Source organism: Phascolarctos cinereus, unplaced genomic scaffold, assembly GCF_003287225.1.
Source record: "Phascolarctos cinereus isolate Bilbo 61053 unplaced genomic scaffold, phaCin_HiC Scaffold_1;HRSCAF=81, whole genome shotgun sequence".
NCBI classification, from domain to species: domain Eukaryota; kingdom Metazoa; phylum Chordata; class Mammalia; order Diprotodontia; family Phascolarctidae; genus Phascolarctos; species Phascolarctos cinereus.
The window spans coordinates 199,364,070-199,380,284 of NW_027555514.1; the positions used below are offsets into that span (position 1 = coordinate 199,364,070).

At 36.0% G+C, this 16,215-nt stretch overlaps 1 protein-coding gene across 4 annotated transcripts in view; it reads left to right on the forward strand.

Annotated features, from left to right (window-relative positions):
- Positions 1 to 8,184: 8,184 nt before the first annotated feature.
- TASOR2 (transcription activation suppressor family member 2) overlaps positions 8,185 to 16,215 on the forward strand; it is a 95,152-nt gene continuing 87,121 nt past the window's right edge. For 3 of the 4 annotated variants that reach the window (XM_078156335.1, XM_020973703.2, XM_020973702.2), the window contains exons 1-2: positions 8,185 to 8,237; positions 13,939 to 14,042. The gene's annotated coding sequence lies outside the window, so the exon portion shown is untranslated. The remainder of the gene's footprint in view (positions 8,238 to 13,938; positions 14,043 to 16,215) is intronic. The other variant, XM_020973701.2, reaches the window with a different exon arrangement.

Sequence of the window (16,215 nt, forward strand, 5' to 3'; positions counted from 1 at the left end):
TCTCAGTCTTTTTCTCCTTGATTTCTCTGTAGTCTTGATGCTGTTAGTCACTGTCTCCTTGATACTTTATTCTCTGTGGGTTTTTGGGACACCACTCCCTCCTGGTTCTCCTGCTTATCTGGCCATTCCTTCTCTGTCTCCTTTCCTGGATCCTCTTCTAGAATAGGGCTTAAACTTTTTCCACTTGCAACCCCTTCAGTGCTCCTTAAACTTCTTAACCCTAGAACATGCCCTCTAACTATAGGTTTTCCACGAGGTTCTATCTTAGGCTTCCTTCTCTTTTTCCTCTATACTACTTCACTTGGGGATTTCATCAGTTCCCTTGGATTTAATTATCTCTTTGCTACTCTTTATGTTTCTGATTTTCAGATCTACTTATCTTACTTCTTTCCTGACCTCCAATCTATCTCCAGCTGCATCTTGAACCGGATATTCAGTAAGCATCTTTAACTCAGCAGAATGGAAACAGAATTCAACTTTCTCCCAAATCTTCCCCTGCCCCCTTCCCTATTGCTATGGAGCAGAGGTGTTAGGAAATTGCTGCTACAACCAGATTAAAATGTAATTGGGAAATGTTTAGCAAAAGAAATAAAAATATAATATAAATAATGTTAATTTGTTCTTTTCTAAATCAGTATAAGTCCAGCAGGGATCCTTTTCTATGTGAATTTGACATCACTGCTGTGGAGGGCAACACCATCTTCCCAGTTCCTCAAGGTCACAAGTCTAGGTATCATCCTTTTCAGTAGCTCTTACCACCCCCCCCCACTCCCAGGCCCCACATCCAGTTTGTTGCCAAGACCTGTAGATTTCACCTTTGCCTCTCAAATTTTCCCTCTTCTCTCCTGACACTGCCATCGTTCTAGGGTAGGCCCTCATCACCTCATGCCTGAACTGTTGTTGTTAGTGGGTTTGCCTGCCTCAGTTATCTCTCTACTCCAATCCGCTAATGAAGATTCAGCCACCAAAATGATTTTGCTAGAATACAGGTCTGATCATGTCGTCTTCATACTCAGTAAATTCCAGTGGCTCTTTATAACCTCCAGGATCAAAGACAAAATTCTGTTTGTTGTTCAACACACACACAGGTTTCTTATTCCTTATACCTCCTCCATGTGTTATTCAGTCCCATGATACCTCCTTGCTGTTCATCAGATAAGACACTTGATTTCTTAGCTTCTAGCATTTTCTCTTACTGCCCCCTCCATGCCTGGAATGCTTTCCCTCCTCGTCTCTGCCTCCTGGCTTCCTTTAATTCCCAACTAAAATCTCATCTTTTATTTGATACCTTCTCCAACCCAGTGCTTTCCCTCTGTTAATTATTTTCTGTTTGTCCTGTATAAAGCTTACTTTGTTGCATGTTGTTTTCCCCATTAGATAGTAAACTTCTAGAGGTCGTGGAATGTCCTACCTCTTTTTATATCCCCAATGCTTAGCACAGTGCCTGGCACATGTTAAGTGCTTAATAAATGTTTATTGTTTGAGAGAGAAAGGACTAGCATGAACAGGGGATTAGGAAGTGCTTTTTCTAGAATGAGAGATTTTAGCTTGAACTTGAAGGAAGCCAGGATGTCGGAAATGAAGAGGAACAACATGGAGGACAGCCAGTGAAAATGCTCATACTTAGGACATGGAGTGTCTTGTTTGAGGCGCAGCAAAGAGTCCAATGTCATTAGATCAAAGAATATTCTAGGGTAGGGTGGAGGTGCAGGGATGAGTAAGAAGTAAGAAGACTGGAAAGTTACAAGGGAGCCAGAATTATGAAAGGCTTTGAATGCCAAACAGGATTTTATCCTTGACCTGGAGATAATAAGGAGACGTTGGAGTTTGTTGCATAAGTGATCAGACCTGTCCTTTAGAAAGATCCATTTAACAGCTAATTCATTAAAAGGACTATAGTTGGGAAAAACTTCAGCCGAGGAGACCAGATGACAATGGCAGGATGAGAGGTGCTGAGGGCCTATACCAGGGTGGTGGCAGTGTCTAGAGAGAAGGAGATATGTACAAAAGATTTTCTTTTTCCTTTTTTTTTTTTGGTCTTCATTTTTTACTCTTGAAAAATAGAATGTCATTTTTTATAGCGGAGAGGCAGTTTACTCAGGATAAAATTTCTAGCAAGGGCAGGAATAAAGGTAATTGTGAATCAAATAAGAGCTGTTCCTTAGGCACTCAGTCTCCTGGAAGATGGTTAAGTGAACTATATTCTCTTTTAAAAAATATATTTTTTAAAATTTTGAGCTTAAACAGCAAAAAAAGCACCTTTTAAATATGAAAAATCCTCAGTAGTAAAAGGAAAGTTCATAAGATGGGAGAGTGTTTGAGAGAAATACGGTGGGTTCAGTTTTGGACGTGCTAACTTGAAGATAATCTGACAACCAGTCAAAATGTCCCATAAGCAGTAGGAAATAGGAGGTTTGAGATTGGAGAAATAGATTTTAAAATCATCAGCATAGAGATAATTGAATCATTGGGAGCTGATGAGATCACCCTTTGAAATAATATAGAGGGAAAAGAAAATGGCCCAGGACAGAACTTTTGAGGATTGCTGAAGTTAGCAAGCATGACCTGGATAATGGTTCAGCAAAGGAAACAAGTCAGATAGGAGGAAAATTAGGATATGTCATGTCATGGAAACTGTTAGGTAAGAGAGTATCAGGGAGAAAACGGTGACAAACAATATGGAAGACTATAAGAGGGGTTAAGAAAGATTAGCATTAAGAAAAGGCCATTATATTTGGCAGTTGAGAGATTATGGTATCTTTGTAGAAAATGGTTTTGGTTGAGTGATGAGTTCTAAAGCCAAACTACAGAGGATTTGGAAGAGGGCGAGAGTTAAAAAGTGGAGGAATGGATTGTAGACAGCCTTTTAAAGGAATTTAGTCACAAAAGGGAGAAGAGATATGAGACAGTAGCTAGTGGGGATGGATGTGAGGGGTTTTTGAAGTTGGGGAGACATGGGCATGTTTCTCAGCAGTAGGGAAGTAGTAAACAGATTGCAGATAGGATAGTGGGGGCAATCTGCTTAGAAGATAGAATAGAATGGATCATTTATACAGGTAAAGCGCTTTCTTGAGCCATCTCTTCATGTGAGACAGGAGTGAAGGAAGTGATAGTAGCGGAAGGCATCTGGATTATATGGGAGGAGGGGAAAGGAGAGAGTTTTTTTTGAATGGCTTCAATTTTTTCAGTCAAATAAGAGATGAAGTTCTCAGCTAAGAGTATAAGTGAAGGGGGAGCTATGGGAGGTTTGAAGAGGGATAAAAAGATTTGGAAAAGCCACTGTAGTAAGTAGGATAGTTAATTAGGGAAATGTCAAAGCATTGCCGTATCTCATTGAGGTTCCATTTGAGATTATGGAACAAATTTGTAGTGAACCCAATCTGCACAATTTTGTTATTTTCTCTCAAGTGAGTAGAACTGAAGGCACCAAATAGTGGGAGTAATTCAGTGCTGAAGGTTGGTTATGTTAGAACCAAGATACGCTAAGGAAGAAAGGGCCTAGACAGAAGAGGAAAATGTATACTTGAAATGGTTGAGAAATATGTATGCTATTTTTTATTCCTACTTAATCATCAGAGGACCTTCATATCTAACTTTATAAAAATTTTGTTCTAGTTCTTAGTTTTTAGTTTTTAGGTTTTTTTGGGTTAGATTTTTCTAATTCTGAGAGAGGTATATTGATATTCCCCACTATTATAGCTTTACTGTCTATTAATCCCTTTAACTCTTTTATTTTTTCCTTTAAGTTTTTAGATGCTAAAACCTGTAGCCTTGTGGTCACATGTGGCCCTCTAGGTTCTCAAGTGTGGCACTTTGAGTTCAAATTTTACAGAACAAATCCTTTTATTAAGGGGATTTGCTCTGTGAAGTTTGGATTCATTCAAAGGGCCCCACTTGAGGACCTAGAGGACCACATGTGGCCTCAGAAGCTGTAGGTTCTCCACCGCTGTGCTAAGCCATTTGATGCATGTGTTTAATATTGAGATTAATTCATTGTCCATACCTTCCTGCAAAAAAAAAAATTCCCTGTTTATATCTCTTAAATTTTTTTGGGATGTTGTCTTGTCTGAAACCATAATTGCTACTTCTACTTTTGTGAGTTTAGCTAATACATAATAGATTTTGCTGCAACCCCTTATTTTAACTCAGTGTAACTTTATATTTCAAGTGTCTCTTTTAAATTGTTTCTCATCTGTTCAGCTTTCGTCTTCCATTTTATGAGTGAGTTTATTCCATCCACATTCACAGTTATGATACTAAATTTCTTATTTCCCTCCGTTCTATTTTTTAAATTTTAAAATGAGTTTTATTTATGTATTTTGTTTTTTATATCACCATAGTTCCCTTACATCCTCCCCTTTCCCCCTTCCACAGAGGCATACCATGTAACAAGTCTTTTTGTTCTTTGCTTTTTAGGCAGTTGGGGTTAAGTGACTCACCCAGGGTCACATGGCTAGTAAGTGTCTAGTGTTTGGTCTGAGGCTGGTGCTTTATCCACTGCACTATCTAGCTGGCCCCAACAAGTTGTATTTTTAAAGACAAAAAGAAAAAAGGAAAAAATAAGTATAACTGATCAGTATATCAAAAAAAATCTGAAAAGAGTTTCAGTGTACAACACTTTGTGGGCTTTCCATATCTGCAAAGGAGTGAGATGGAAGTGTTTTCTATTATTTCTTCTTTAAGGACATGCTTATTATTTCTAATTTTGCAACATTCACTTTTGACTTTTATGTTTCTTTCTGTTTATATTGTTGTAGTAATTGTTTTCTTGGCTTTGTTTACTCCTTTCTGCACCAGTTCATGTAGATCTTTCCATATTTCTCAGTATCCATCATATTCATTATTTCTTGTTTTGTTTTGTTTTGGTTTTTTGGCTAGGCAGTGGGGTTAAGTGACTTGCCCAGGGTCACACAGCTAGTAAGTGTTATGTGTCTGAGGCCAGATTTGAACTCAGGTCCTTCTGAATTCAAGGCCGGTGCTCTATTCACTGCGCCACCTAGCTGCCCCTCATTATTTCTTAACATATGAATATATTTCTTTATATTCACGTACCACAATTTGTTTAGTCATGTCCCATTTATCAGGCATTTTCTTTGTTTCCAATTTTTTGCCATCACAGAAAATGCTGCTATAAATATTTTAGTGTTTATGAGAACTTTCTTCGTATCAGTTGCATCCTTAGGCTATAATATAAGCCCAGTAATGGAATTTCTGGTTCTGGAGTATGGACATTTAGTCACTTTATTTGCATAAATCCAAATTACTTTTCAGAATGCTTTTCTGATTCACAATTCTGCAACAATGCACCAGTGTTGCCTATCATCCCACAACCCTTCCAGTGTGTGATTAAAGCCATCTATTTTATATTTTTAATTTCCTTTCTCATCTTTTGTTACAAATACATCTCTATCCAAAACCATGAGAAGTATATGATCTGATTTTTTTCTTTTAAATGGTATGATTTAAAAAAACTTTTTATTAATTTATTTTGATTTATCAATAATCACTTCCATGTGATTTTGAGTTGAAAAATTTTCTCCCCCTTCCTCCCCACCACCCTTCCCAAGATGGTGCACAATCCTGATATAGGCTATACATTTACATTCCTGTTAAACATATTTTCACATTAATGGTGTTGTAAGTAAAAATTAAAACCAATAGGAGGAACCTTCAGAAAGAGGAAACAAAACTCAACAGAAGAGGAAAAAAAATAGCTATTCAACTTTCACAGTTCTTTCTTTGGATGTGGATAGCATTTTCCATCACAAGGCCTCTGGAGATCTCTTAGATCCTTGTATTGCTGGGAAGGGTTAAGTTTATCAATATTAGTCATTGCACAGTGTGGCAGTTACTGTGTACAACGTTCTCTTGGTTCTGCTCACTTCACTCAGCATCAGACCATACAAGTCTTTCCAGGTTTTTCTGAAGTCAGCCTGTTCATCATTTCTTATAGCTATAACAAGTTGATCACCCATTCCCCAATTGATGAACATTCCCTCAATTTCCAATTTTTACCACCACAAAAAGAGCTGCTATGAATATTTTTGTCCATGTGGGTCCTTTTCCTATTTGTATGTTGTCTTTGGAATATAGCCCTAGAAGTGCTATTGCTGGGTCAAAGGGTATGCATGCACATTAAATGGTATGATCTTTAACATTAAAGTCATGTATCTATTTAGAATGTATTTTTCAATATAGTATTAAGGTGTTGATCTAAGGCTAATTTTTGCCAGATTACTTCTTTTTAACTGTTGGGAAAACTGGAAAGCAAACAGGGAGTTTTTTCCTAAGTAATTTGTTTTCTGGTTTATTGGGTTCCATTGTTTCTGAGTTTCTTGTGTCCTGTTGATCTACCTCTCCTTTTTAACCAATAGAAGATAGTTGTGATGACTTTTGCTTTATAATCTAGTTAGAGATCTGGAAGTGCTATTCTTTCTTCTTTCATACCTTTTTTCATCATTTTCCTTATTATTTTAGATCTTTTATTTTTACAAATGAATTTTATTATTTTATCACTTTCTATAAAGTGTCCCTTTGATAATTAGATCAGCATAGTATTAAAAATGTAAATTAATTTTAGTGATCTTACCATTTTTATTATTTTGGCTTGGCTCAACCATGAGCACTAAATATTCCTCCAGCTATTTAAACTCTATTTCTTTTTTTTTTCCCTGTAGGCAGTGGGGTTAAGTGACTTGCCCAAGGTTACACAGCTAGTAAGTGTCAAGTGTCTGAGGCCGAATTTGAACTCAGTTCCTCCTGATTCCAGGGCAGGTGCTCTATCCACTGCGGCCACCCAGCTGCCCCTCTATTTCTTTAAAGAGCACTTTGTAATTGAATCAATACAAGTGTTTTCTGTACTTTGGTACATCCTCAGATACTTTGTAGTTACTTGGAATGTGATTTCCATTTTAATTATTGATTGCCTCATGGAGTTTGTTATATAGAAATGCATTCAATTTTTGAGGGCTTATTTTGTGACATGCAACTTTGCTTAGGCTATTAATTGTCTCAGGATCTTTTAAGATTTTCCAGGTAAACCACACATAGGTATACTTTTTTTACCTGTTTTTACACCTTTATTTTCTTTCTCTTCTCCTGTTACTATTGCTAGCGTTTCCAGAACTACCTCAAATCTTAATATGGAGATTGTGTATCTTGTATTACTCTTATGTTTATTGGGAAAAGATTCTAGTGTATCCTTGTTCCACATGATGCTTCCTTTAAATTATAAATAGTTTTTTATGATTTTAAAAAAGTTTCCTCTATGCTTATACTTTGTAGGGGTTTTTTGCATAAATAAATATTGTCCTTCATTACAGGTTTTTCTGCAATCTGTTGAAAGAACCATATAGTTTTGGACCTTTTTGTTTTTAACATGTTTAATTATGTTAATTTTCTATTGTTAAAGCTCTTTGTATCCCTAGTGTAATCCAACGTGGTCATAATGAATGATTTCTTAGCTGAATTATTGTGGTCTGGCAGGATTTTATTGAAGAATTTTAGATCAGTATTCATTAATGATATTGGTTTATAGTTCTGTGCTTTATCCTTCCCTCTTTCAGGTATAAGAAATACTTTGTTGCATAAAACAAATGTGGTGATGCTTGAATTATTAATTTTTGAGAATAATTTGTGTAGTATGTATACTACTACCAATTCTGTGAATCCATCAGGATGAGTTTTTTTGTGTGGGGCGCTCCCCCACCCCACCTTCCTGGAAGACACTTTACAGCTAGTTCTGTTTCTTTTTCTAAAATTGGGTTATTTAAGATCTCTATTTGGTTTTCATTTAGTTTGGGTATTTTATATTTTTGAAGGTAATCCTCTGTTTCTTTTGTGTTTTCTGTTTTGTTAGCATACAACTGTGAATAACAGGTTCTGGTTATTATTTTTATTTGTTTCAGTTTTGTTGTGATTTCACCTTGTTCATTTACTATTTTGTTGAGTTGATTGTCTGCCTTTTTAATCAGATTGGTTAAAGATTTGTTAATTTTATTGATCTTTCAAAGAACCAACTTTTATTTTTGTTATTTCCATAGTCTTTGTTTTCCACTTTTATCTATTTCTCTAATTTTCAGTGTCTTTTTATGCATGTTTTAGGTTTATTTGTTGACTTTAATTTTTAAAATAGGTATTCAGTTTATTAATCTTCTCTTTTTCTGTTTTGTTGATATATGTTTGTAGGGATATGATTTACCCCTGAAGACTGCTTTAGCTGCATCCCAGAAATTTTGGTATGTTGTTTCATCATTATCATTTTCATTTACGTAATTGTTGTTTATATGATTGTTCTTTGATTCAGCCATTATTTAGGATTTTATTGTTAAAGTCTTCATTTGGGTCTTTGTTTTTTGTTTGTTAACTCTAAACTGATTACTATTTCTATTGCATTATAGCCTGTAAAGAATGTATCTATTATTTCTGCCCTTTTTTACATTTGTTTGCAATATATGCCCTAATACATGCTCAATTTTTGCAAAAGTTCTGTGTGTTGAAAAATATGTGTATTTTCTTCAGCAGGCTTATTTAGAAGAAACCATAAATCTCTTAGTTCTAGTTTTTCCAGCAGTTTGTTCAGTTCTGTGTTTTTGCTTTATCTGTTTTAAATTTAAAAAGGGCATTGAAATCTTCTGCCACTGTTGTGTTACTATGTTATGTCTTATAATTCAGTTAATGTTTCCTTTATGTATTTATGTTGCTGGAGCATTTGGGGCATATAAGTTTAATATTGATGTTGGTTTGTTGTCTACAGCTCCTTTCAGCATAATTTAGTTTCCTTGTTTATTCTTTTAATGTTTGTTTTTGTTCTGTTGCATGATTGTACCTCCTGCTTTTAAAAAAAATTTACCTAGTGTATAGTAAATATTTTTCTAGCCCTTTTGCTTTATTTCCTCTATCTCTTTGTATTTAAAATGTTTTTAAAATCTTATAAGCAGCTGCTTGTAGGGTTTTTCCTTAATCATTCTGTCAGTCTTTTTCCATTTTATTGGATTATTTAATTTAAAGTTATGACAGGTTTATATTTTCCTCCATTTGTCTTTAATGGGTTTCCCTCCCCAAATTAATATTCCCCTCTTCCCCTTCTGTAAAAATGATACTGTGTCTCTTCAGTCTTTTTTTTTAAAAGACAGTCTTAGTTTCACTGATTCTCTTCCCCTCATTTGCAACTGATCCTTTCCTGTTTTTTGCCCCTTTCCCTAGTTTTGAAATTTTGTTTAGAGGAAGGGAAAGGAATAAGCATTTGTTAAGCACTTACTGTGTGCCGAGCCATTATGCTATATCTTTTTACAAATATCTTATTTGATCCTCACAACAACCCTGTGAGGTATTGTCCTAATTTTACAGTTGAAGAACCTGGGGCAGAAGTTGGCCTAAGTGTCTGAGTAAGTAAGTGTCTAAGGCTGGATTTGAACTGAAATTTTCCTCACTCCAGGCCCAATGCCCTGTCCATGGAACCAGGTGGCTGCCTAATTAGGCCTGCTTATTAATTCCTTTTTCTTTCTTGCTTTTATTATCTCCACCCCCATCCCTTAAGTACTCAAGAAAAATCTCTTTTTCTCTTTTTCAACTTATTTTGTTCATTAGAGTTTACATTTTCACTTTCTGTACCTTTTTTCTAAATTAAAAAAAATCATTTGCCTCATACTTTTCATTATTTATCTTCCCTTTCTGACCCTTCTATTTATTTAGTTCTTTTTTATTCTCTATATTCCTCATGGAATTAAAGGTTCTTTTGGTTTCCTTCTTCTACACAATTACTCTTATTCTCTTGTTGATCTTGCTTCTAACTCCCTTTTTCTTTTGTGCCAAAATCTTAGAAATATCATTTCCTTCAGGTGATGAAAGAGAATATTATCCTTTAGCAGGAATCATCTTATGTCTGTGATGTAGTTCATTACTGACCTTTTCCCTCCCCTTGGATCATTTCCATCTGTCCTAAAATCTTTTCCCTGGTTCCATACCCTCCTATTCTTGTAAGGATCAGATGCCCTCAAGAGCTCTGATTCCTCTTCTCCTGAAGGGTGAATACTCTCTCCAAATAACAGATCTCTGAAGATCATTCCCATTTTAAGGTCCCTATTTTCCTTTATAGAATATCTCCTTTCTTCCATTGGAGCACTTATCAGTGGTACTTTATCACCCAATCTTCTGTAGGCTCTTTTTTTCCTGAGGAACAGCTGGAATTATTTCCCCTTCAATTGTTATCATCTGACTTTTTTTTTTAATAGAATAAATCACATTCCCTTTTATCTTCTTCCCTTCTCCACTTCTATGCACCCTCCTATTCTGTAATTTAGTCTCACAAAAATATTGATTCCCTCCTAGATAGAGTGTTGTGAGATTTATTCTATGATGTTTCAGGCCTTTTTTTCCACTATCACTTTTCTTTGACATCTGCTTTTACCCTTGGCACTTTGTGTGCACCTAGAAATAAATCTCTCAGTGATCTCTGTTATTTTGTTACAGTTGTCCTTGGTTGTATATTTTCTTACCTTTCTTTGTATTTCTGTAGTCTAGGGTCTTTGAGAAGCAAATAATTTCATCATGACTGGTTTGTTTTTTTTGTTTTGGGTTTTTTGTTTTTTGTTTTTTTTTTGCTAGGCAATAGGGTTAAGTGACTTGCCCAGGGTCACACAGCTAGTAAGTTTCAAGTGCCTGAGGCCAGATTTTAATTCAAGTCCTCCTGATTGCAGGGCAGGTACTCTATCCACTATCCCTCTGGTTTTCTTTCAAAGAATGTTTTGAAATACATTCTTTCTAAGAATGTTTATTGAAGTCCATCTTTTTTCATTTATGGTTAGGTTTGGATTTGAAGTGTGTCAAGTCCTGAAATAAATCAAAGCCATTAGTTGAGGAATAAAGCCTCTTTAATTGAGATAACAGGATAGCAAACTTGCCACCCTGGGGGATGTTCTACCAGCCATCTCACAGGGAAAGGTTTTTCTACTTTAAGGGTGGGGGCAGGGAAGGTAGTATGAGTTAGCAAGGCCTGGTCATGAGACCCCAGTGGCCCTTCATGATCCAGGAAAGGAAAAACACGTCATTCAGATGGTTTTGTCCTTCATGCCATGAATCCCAACTGAAGGGGACAAGGGCATTAGAAGCCAAGATCCAGCTTAATTTTAAGCTAGATTCCTTTTACAAAATAAAATCGCTGGGTCGGGGAACTTAGGTGTAGTTCAGCTCAACTTAATCAAAAATAATTATCTTAAGAGTAGAGATGTAAAGACTTTACTGAAATTCTGACATTGCTAGGATCATTAGGGCAATGGCAAGTAACATTTGGTATTAACAATTTTCTGTCATCATATTAATTTTCTGTCAAGGGTGTGTCATCTTGGGCTGTTCTTGAGTTCCTTTGCTCTTTAGAGTTTCTGGTGAGTGTAGAATCGTTTTCTATTCTTGAATTTCAATTTTCCTTTTTTCTTTTTTGACTTTTCCTTATTTGAATTTTCTTTCCTTTATATTTGAAAGTATTATTCTGGTCATTTGCAGAATTTGTCAGTGGAATTGTTAAATTAGCCAATCATTCAATCGATCAACTAATTAAGCACCTGCTATGTACCATTGTGCTAAGCACTGAGGACACAAAAAGAGGCAGTCTCTGCTCCCAAGGAGCTAATAGTCTAATGGGGGAGACAACATACAAACAAATATATACAAAGCAAGCTGTATACAGGATAAATAGGAAATAATTCAAAGAAGGAAAGACTTGGAATTCAAATGAGTTAAGAAGGCATCCTATAGATGTTAGAATTTCAGTTAAGACTTAAAGGAAGCCAGGAATGTCTTTTTTCAGAGCAAAGGTGGGAGACCATATTTCTGGAAGTGACCTATGAATTCTTTCGTATGGCACTTTGTTTTCTGTGTTCAGAAATTCTGGGCAATGGTATTATTTCTTGCATTGTGATATTCAGATGTTTTGATTTGTTGTGTTCCTCTGGGAGCACTGTAATCATTAAGTTATCTATGAATCCTGCTTTCCAGATCAATAAATTTTGCGTGGAAATCATGCTTTCTTTTAACATGGTTGCCTTTTGCTTCTCTTCTACATTATCCTCCATTTCTGTGTATTTACATTTTCAGTCAGTTATTCTCTTTTATTTCTTTGTTGAGGCTTGCCACTTTTAATGAAAGTTTTTCTATTCTGGTTACTTCTGCTGTGCAGGCCATAAGTTTTGCTTTCAAAAGTCTTATTTCTATTTTAAACTATGCAATATCTTCCTACTTTCTAAGAATGGTTTGAATACATCTTTTTTTATTGAAGTCCATGTTTTTTCACTAATGGTTAGGTTTGGATTTGAAGTGTGTCAAATCCTGAAATAAATCTAATCCATGTGTTGAGGAATAAAGCCTTTTTAATTGAGATAACAGGATAGCAAACTTGTCACCCATGACAACCCACCAGCCACCTCACAGGGAAAGGTTTCTATACTTTTAGGAGAAGAAGGAGGGGGGAAGGTAGTATGAAGTAGCAAGGTCTGGTCATGAGGTAATGCTCTCTTCTCATTCTACAAGGTCTTCATCCTTATCAAGTGTTAATTCTTTTTCTTCTGTCTTGCAATATTTATTCATAGATGCCTGAACTCTTTTACCAGTTATAGAGGTCATATTCTCTTTTGTTATTAATGTCTTCTCTGTTGGTTTATCTGCTTATGCTCAAAGTCTTTAATTGAATTTTGTTCCTCCTGAAATCTTTGGTAATTTCATTCTTTTTTTTTCTTCCACCCTTATAGTTCCCTATTGCCCACTTTCTGACTCTTCTCCCTTTCAGTGTGGTTTGCCTGGGAGTTGGACTTCAGTACAGTCTCAGCTTCTTTTCATGATAGGCAGTTCACGTTTACACTGACCTAATTTCTTCCCCAAGTAACTTTTTGGGGAATAGAAATGACCTGATTTGCCTGCAGATCTCCATACAGTCTAACATGTCCTGCCCTAGTTCCCTCTGTTCCTCACTACTGTGACTGAGTTCTGTTGTGGCCCAGGGTGCTTCTGTGCTGCTTTTGTAACCTGAGCAAATTTCTGCTGTTTGGATCTTCAGGGCACTGGGAAGAGGTGGTATTTGTGTGTTGAGTTCAGTTCTGTTGCATGCAAGTGGGAGAGGGGACTAAGTAAGCACATTAAATGTTAGGGAATATTGTTAGTTCATTGGTTTTGTAACTCTTTTGAGTTGTAGACCCTGGGGACACCTGAGATAACTTTATCTCTTGTATATAATTCCCATTTTGGAGAAGTTTGAAAGTTGTGAGGATCTAAGAAAGCATTTAGTCTTCATCTTGTTGGTCATGTTGGTCCCATCCTGTTGTCTTGTGCTTTTTTCTTCTCTTTGCTCTTCTCTTCTTCATTGTAGGTACTTATTCTTTTCTTCCTTTTAACCCCCTTCCTCACCTCTACTTCCCACGTTCCTTGTCTAGCTCATAGTTTGTTTTGCTTGTGTCTAATCCCACTAGAAATCTACTCTGTTATTTACCCCTTTTCCCTGCTATATACCTATTGGGTCGAATATATTTTTATACCAAACTCTGTGTATATTTATGTGCTTGTATTCTGCCCTTGTTTTGAGTAGTTCAGATGAAAGTAAATTTTAGGTGATAACCTGTTCTCCAATACCACTTTCCCATTTATATAGACTTCTGCTTGTGCACTCCATGAGATAATGAATTTCCCCATTCTTTCTTCCCTTTTTCCCTAGTATATCTCCCCTCTGTCCTTCTGTTAATATCATCCAAATGTAACAAAGCCACTCCTAATTCCTCTGTCTCATTTGACTCCTTCTATGTCTCATGGTGTCAGAGTTCTCAGAGGATTCTTGTATTATCTTCCCTTACTCCCTATTAGAATGTAAATAATTCAGCCTTTAAAAAAAGTTCCATCTGATTATTCACTTGTATTTACCTATATGTTTTTCTCTTGACTCCTGTATTTGTATTTCAGAGTTCCTATTCAACTCCACTATTTTCATCAGGAATACTTGGAAGTCCTGTCTTTCATTGATGGTCTATTTCTTCACTTGTAGGATTATACTCAGTTTTTTCTGGGTAAGTTATTCTTGATTGTAGATCTATATCTTTTGTCTTTTGGAATATCCCATTCCATGCTTTCTACTTCTTAATGCTAGTTGCAAAATCTTGTGTGATCCTGATTGTGATTCCTGGGTATTTGAACTATTTCTTTCTGGCTGCCTGTATTAGTTTTTCTTTCCTCTGAAAGCTCTGGATTTTGGCGTTGACTTTCCTGAGAGTTTTCATTTTGATGTTTTAGGACAAAATCATTGTTCTTAATACTTTTCATTTTGTCCTCTTCTAATGTTTCTGGGTAATTTTCTTTTATAGTTTCTTGAAATCTATCTAGACCCTTTTTTTCTTTTTTTTTTTGGTCACGAATTTCAGGTAGCTCAATAATTTTTTTTTGGCTAGGCAGTGGAGTTAAGTGACTTGCCCAGGGTCACACAGCTAGTAAGTGCTATGTGTCTGAGGCCGTATTTGAACTCAGGTCCTCCTGACTCCAGGCCCAGTGCTCTATCCACTGCACCACCTACCTGCCCCCTAGTTCAATAATTCTTAAGTTCTCTTTCCATTAGTTTTCTAGGTCGGCTGTTTTTGTTATGAGATACTTATATTTTCTTCCATTTTTTTGTCTTTTTAACTTTGTTTTTAATGTTTCTTGTTATCTCTGGACTCTAAGTTCTGTTTAGTCTGTTCTAATTTTTAGAGAGTCTGTTACTTGGGTAACAGACCTCTTGTATTTGTATTTTACCTCTTGTATTTGTTTTTATTTCTCTTTCCAAGCCTTTCCCCTTAGCTATCATTTCTTTTCTAATTCTTACCCCTACAGCCAGGTAAAGATAATGCAAGTTCTAATAATGTACAATTTGATTCAGTACAAATTATACAGTGATACTAGGTGTCATTTAATGTGAGCCAAAATTCAGTTAATATGATCATGCTAGTTAGTCCAGGGTTTTAACATGCCACCATATTGTCAGTCTGTATATGCCTATCATTTTGTGTCATCATGGTACTCTGCTCTATACCATGTTACCAAAAGTTGTATTAATTTTTTAAAGCATCCTTAACAAAATAGACAAAAGGAAGAAACTGATAGTGTAAAGGAGACACTGCTAGTATGAAAAAGAAGAGACTCAAAACAAAAATTTGGTTGAACAGAATGAACATGGCCATAGTAACTATAAAGTAGATATTGAAATGCCTAAATCTACAGTATAGAATGTTATAAAACAGGTGAAATAAAAGAGAAGGGCAAAGTTGCAGCCGCTTTTTGTGTTTTGCAAACCGTTACAATGGATAGAAGTTTGCAGTGATAGAAATACAGTATCTTTTAGCTATATTGATTGACGATGATAATAAAAAATGCATTCCTCTTAGTAGAACAGTCATTTAAAAAGTTTGGGTTTACTTAATAAGGTCGTGAAAGAAAATGGAAATGAAATAAATAGTGAAGAAACTTACTGCAAATGTTGGTTAGATTTCTTATAAAAATGAATTTAGTTACATAATATTAAAATTATTGGAAAGGCAGCTAGTGCCATGGCAAGACTCAGCAGCTAAATACTTGCCAGCTACACTGATAAACAGATTTTTAATGTGGAAGAAACAAGTTTTTTCTGGAAAAGGATGCCTTTCAAAACTTAGAGTTCTGCAAAAGAAAAAAACATCTTGGATTTAAAGTATCTAAGCATTACCTAACACTTGTATTGGGAGGTAATGCGGAAGAGGGTTTGAAGTTAAAACCAGTTGTTGCTTATTAGTCTCAAAATCCTCAAGCTTCTGAGAGCCTACAATCATTGTTCACAGTTCTTTGATGGTCAAATAAGAAAGCGTGAGTGACTAAAGCTGGTTTTTAAGATTGGTTCTGGGGATAAAGTGAAGATGGTGGAGGGAGAATTAGCAATTTTGCTTTAACTCCTTTTATCCTCTTCTGTAATGACCTGTAAAGTATACCCCACCGAACTCTGAGAGCAAAAGCCAAGAAAAAGTCACATCAAGTCGTATTTCCAGGAAGAGAGTGAAGTCTGTAGACACTGATGTGAGGGCGTGGCAGTGGGCAGAAGCAGCAGCAGGCAGTTGTGGTGGCAGCAGCAGTGGGAAACAGCCCAGTGCCCAGAAATGGTAAGGGGACTGAACACTTGGGCAGAAGGAGCTTTCAGGGGACTCCTGTACTAGCGCTTGGAGCAGGAATGGGTGTAATTTG